This window comes from Microtus ochrogaster, unplaced genomic scaffold, assembly GCF_000317375.1.
Source record: "Microtus ochrogaster isolate Prairie Vole_2 unplaced genomic scaffold, MicOch1.0 UNK155, whole genome shotgun sequence".
In the NCBI taxonomy this organism is placed as follows: domain Eukaryota; kingdom Metazoa; phylum Chordata; class Mammalia; order Rodentia; family Cricetidae; genus Microtus; species Microtus ochrogaster.
In genome coordinates, this window is record NW_004949253.1 from 229,967 (window position 1) to 235,388 (window position 5,422).

The following is a 5,422-nucleotide window of genomic DNA, read 5'->3' on the forward strand; positions in this document are numbered from 1 at the left end:
GTGGGAGGAGGGGGAGGGAAATGGGAGGCTGGGAGGAGGCGGATTCTTTTTTTTCCTTTTCTCAATAAAAAAATTAATTTCAAGAAAAAAAAAGAAAACTCATTGCACCCATTAAATTCTGCTGGAATTTCACAAGATAAACTTTAATACAGAAAAGAAGCAAAGAATTCATGTTATGTATGAGTGTGTTAGGAGCTATTTTAAACTAACTGAAGCTCAGTGAGTATCACTAGAAACATTGAGCCCACAATCTCAGTGCTGGAGCCTCACACACATTTTATTACTAGAACTACAGTTGATTCAAGGCTAGGTCTGTTTCCCAGTCTGTGTGATGATGATGTGCAGACTAAAGGCAATCTGTGTTGATGATTCACTTACACTGACTGGTTCCCTTGTTGGCTCTGACGTTAAAGAACACAGTGCTCTAACTAGGGAATATTACTGAGTCTCTGGTCATAGTATAGGATTACATAATCTCAAGCGTTCTTTGCTTCTTCAGGATCTGAGTCTGGCCCCCATATGGCCCATTCTGCCCTGTGTGATGATCTACATTTTGTTCAAATCAGAGTATATCCTACATTTAAAAACACCTAAAGTATTCTATGGAGATAGCTCTGTGATTCAAGTTTTAACCACATAAACAGAATGAACTTTGTTTAGTTCTGCAGAACTAAACAATAAAGGTATATGTGATACTCAATCAGTGAGAAAAATTCTGAGACATGGAGACAATATGATCATTAAGACTAGTCTAGGCAATTGGTGAAATCCTTGCCCAGTGATGGAACTTTTACTAAAATTATCATATAGACTTATAGAGGGAACCGTCTTATGTCAACACATACACAAATACAAAGAAAAAGACACACAGAAAGACATAGATTTAGCAATGGATAGACATGCTGTCAGAGAGAGTGAGACAGATAGAAACACTAAATAAATAATAAATAAATAGACACAGATCTCAACAGAAAACTAAAATTTCAATAAATCAACCTTTGGAAACTTCAAGGATTAGTACACACTCCCTCTAGACAGTATCCCTGAATGTGATATGGATTCACAGCCGAACCCAGAGTAGTCCAGCCCTGTGTTCCCAGAGCTCTCTTCTTTTCCTAATTTGCTGCAGGGAGTTTTAGTCTGAGCTCATAGTAGCATCTGCCTATTTTGTCTCTTGCACAGTTATATGTTACTGTGTCTTCAGACCTCAGACTGCTCATTTCCAGGTACAGGGTGTTCTATGCATTGTCTGTGGACATGGTGAATTTGTTCTTTAGAACATCAGCATAATAGATATACCTGCTACTAATGTTAATGGATGTAAATACTCCTGTCCCTTCCCTGGAACCTGGCAGATCCAATGCATCCTGTAGATACTGAAGGTGAATCTATAACTTTTTGTTTTCTATGGAAATAAAGATGTGACCTCTTCCCCAATATGATGCCTTGATACAATTACTTCTACCCAGATGGATTGGCCAAGATAAAAGGGCCAATCCAGATTGAGGGCAGGAAGATTTTTGTCCAAGGGGACAACACCTCTCATTCAGGTGATGTCTAAGCTATATGTTATTCTTTGGATTCAAATCTCAGAAAAATCATAAAAGTAAATTTTTCTTGACAAGATAAATGAAACCCATCTCTTGATTATCACTAACAGTATTCTAACTTTTATCAGGGGGTAATAATTCAAACACAATATTTATTTCTGAAAATAATGAACATATTTTTGAAATACTACCAGTTGAATTAAGGCCTTATATGCTACACAAGAACTCTTCAAGCAAGTTTTAAGAAAATATTTGATTTTTGATAACTCATATATTTTTCTTTATGAACATTATAGTGCTGATTATGGGTAGAACAGTATTCATGGAATTCAAAAAAATGTTACTAGGTCCTCAAGACTTGCAGGTGGTTATTACCTGCCAATTGTGGTTGTCAGAAACTGGAGCTGATCCTCTACAAGAACAGTATGTTCGCTGAAACATGGATGTGTTTCTCCAGTACTTGGATGAACAATCAAAGTCTTTCCTGTCATGTTTTTTCCAGTTCTGTTTAGAAAGGCCTAAATATGACATTGAGCTGAATGAAGCTGAAAGACTTTGTTTGAGTGAAAGCCAGACACCAAGAAGACAAAAGGACTTATTATCAAGTGGAATCTGAGAAAACTGACTTCAGGTTAAGTAACACTGAGGGAAGGTTGACCCTGGCTTTCACACTGTAGATTGAGATGTCTAAACAGTTATATTGGGAAGATTATTCTAACAATGAACTGTATGGATATTGACCACAGTTAATATGATATTACGTTCTTCATATATGGAGTAAGCTGATATTCTGAGATATCCCCCCAAACAATAACTGTGTAGTCAATCGACAGTGTACACATGTGTGACAACATAATGTTGGACAGGGTAAACAGAGTTTCAAGTGTAGGACCATTACTAAAAGTACAGGCAGAAGAAAAATAAATGCATTATAAACATCTCTCTGGTTATAGGTTATATCATACTCTAGTGAGGTTTCTTCATAAATGTCAACTGTACAAATTTTAATTTATGTTATTAAATTATAGCACCATTTGCTTATGTTTAAAAATTTTAAGATGTAACCAATAATTTATTATATTTTTAATTATACTACTGTTAGATTCATAATTATAATTTTAATCAATCAACTTTTCAATTCCTGGATTTCTTCTAATCAATTACTATCCTTTGTGATATCAATAATTTTATTTTTTACCTAGTAAGAATAAATTTACAAAGTCTATGACTCACTCTAACAAGTTCATAGTAAAAATAGTTATAAAATTATTTAAAGTGGGAAAAGAATATCATATATTTGGGGATACCAGTCACTGATGAAATGTATTTTCATGTCTGCTTCAACTGAACCAGGCTCAAACACTTATTCTGGGATCATCTTCTGGACTAATAGTGAACTGGTCAGATTCTTCAGTTATTGTATAAGACCTATTTACAGAAAAATCTACACATAATTTAAAAAATAGTTAATTACACAAATTTGTCTATTTTACAAATCAAGAATCATTAAAATCATCTGAACTTAAAACATGCAGAAGCTTCCTTGTTGAGAAAAGTGAGGGGTAGCAGTTACAACATTTATAACCACAAAATGTTATATCTTGCATGTTTAATAGAATGTATTTTAACAATGAGAATCCAAACATTATATTTCAAATTTTCTGGATAATTTTGCCTCATGGGAATAAACGGACTGACTTTCTCTAAACTCTCTGAGAATTAGGAAAACATAAGAACTGGTGCCTAACCTTGACCAAATTGCAGCCCAATATTTACAGCATGGTCTTCTCTGATAAAGCCTGCAAATAGGATCCAGTGTCCACATCCAAAAATTCATTCCAAATACAAGTAATTCTGTGCATTATGACAAATCCTAGGGCTTCATGTCAGAGTGCCCCAGGTTGTGGATAATAGATGGGAATTTTAGGATTTCACAGTGGTGTCAAAAAGAGACAGAGATGTTATCTCTGTTGCCCAGGCTTATGGAGCAGTTGGAGGTTGTCTCACAGGGGAACAACAGCAACATTAAGATTTTTGTATTCCATGTATCTGTTAAATTTATTTTGAATTTATTAATAAATAAATTTATCGGATACATGCTTTGTGCTTATTTTCAATACCATGGGATATAAAAAGATATTGTTTAAGAGATATTCCTTGTGCCTAAGACAGAAGAAGAATGTAAGAACCTGGAGAAGAATAATCAACTACAATGGAGAACACAGTGACTAGGTGAGTCGGCTTCAATTAGAAAAAAAAAATAAATCAATCAATGTCTGTCCAAGTGCAACAAAGGCCAGTGCCAGTGAGCAATGCAGTGAACTCCTCAAGTGAGCGTAACAGTTGTAAATAAAAATACCCCATGTTCCCTAAAATAATGAGATGAGGCAATCATGAAAGGGGCTTCAAGGGAACACGAATATTTTTCTTTTTCCTGTCTTACAGTATATTTTCATAGCTGTTCACTCACTCGAAAACTTTGCAGGATGCTGATATTTGAATGCACAAATTATTGTATGAACACATTAACTCATTAAATTAATTTAAGAAATATAAGCAGAATAACTTCTGTGCTCACTTTTATTTATGGACAATTGCCATACTGAAAATAATTGATTGAAAATTATAGGGATGTGATAACTACAATCACAATTAATCATGTTTGTGAGATGTGACACCTCAGGCTTCACTTGTAGAGAGTCCAGCAATGAGAGACAGTAGAACAGTGAGATATGGAAAAAAACAATGAAAAGCAATAATCTATGTTAATTGAAAATATTATTTTCTTCTGATCCTCACATAGAAGTGAGAATCTTGGGCATGTGTTCTTATATATGAAATTTTTGTAGTTTGCTCAAACTCATTTACAATAACATAACAGAACCATGTTCCTTTTTACAAGGCACAGGGCTCATTACTCGCCATCCAAATAGCACTGTGATTCAATACTTTTCTTTAGTAAATGGGTCTTGAATTATTGGTTAGAGGCAACTTATCATTTTTTCTTTAACTTTCATTTTTATGTTGATCAAAAATGCTTGTTCCATGCAACCTTCTCTGCCCACATGCATTGGTCAAGATGGAAGAACCAAAGGAGAAGATGGCATGCAGGAAAATGTCTGTTCATGGGGGCATTAGAGCTATGTGCTATCCTTAATGTGAAATTTCAGACAAGTGATAGAAATGAGTTATATTTGAGAAACAAATGAGACTGATCTCTTGGATGAGACAATAAGGTGAGGAGTTAAACGTCCTAACCTTTTACTTCTTGAAATTTTTTTTTATATATCAAAGCTTCATATAAGCTATGGAGCACTCACATTGGGTTAACTCTTAACAGTTGATGAGAAAATAAAATATTTTCTTTTTAATTATGTGTATATGTTTCTGTGTGAGTAGTGTAGTGTGCATGGGGACAAATAGAGGCCATGGTTCTCCAGACTTACTGGTAAGTATGACTTATCAATGCGGGTGCCAGAAATTGAAACTGTTTCCCTACAATAACAGTATGCTCTCTGATCCTCTGAGTTGCTTCCCGAATGTGCAGATGAGCAGTGGCAACTTCTCCTTTTAGGTTTGCTGCAGCTCAGTTCTCAACAGTTGAAATATCAAACCAATCTGCATGAACATGGAAGGCCCTGTATCAGAACAGACAGGCATCAAGAGGACAAAATGACCACTTAATCTGTGCAACTTAAGAAGCTCATTTTAGACTTTCTTTGGGGGAGCCTGGGCGGTTTGGATGCTCACCTTACTAGACCTGGATGGAGGTGGGCGGTCCTTGGACTTCCCACAGGTCAGGTAATCCTGATTGCTCTTTGAGCTGATGAGGGAGGGGGACTTGATGGGGGAGAAGGAGGGAAATGGGAGGC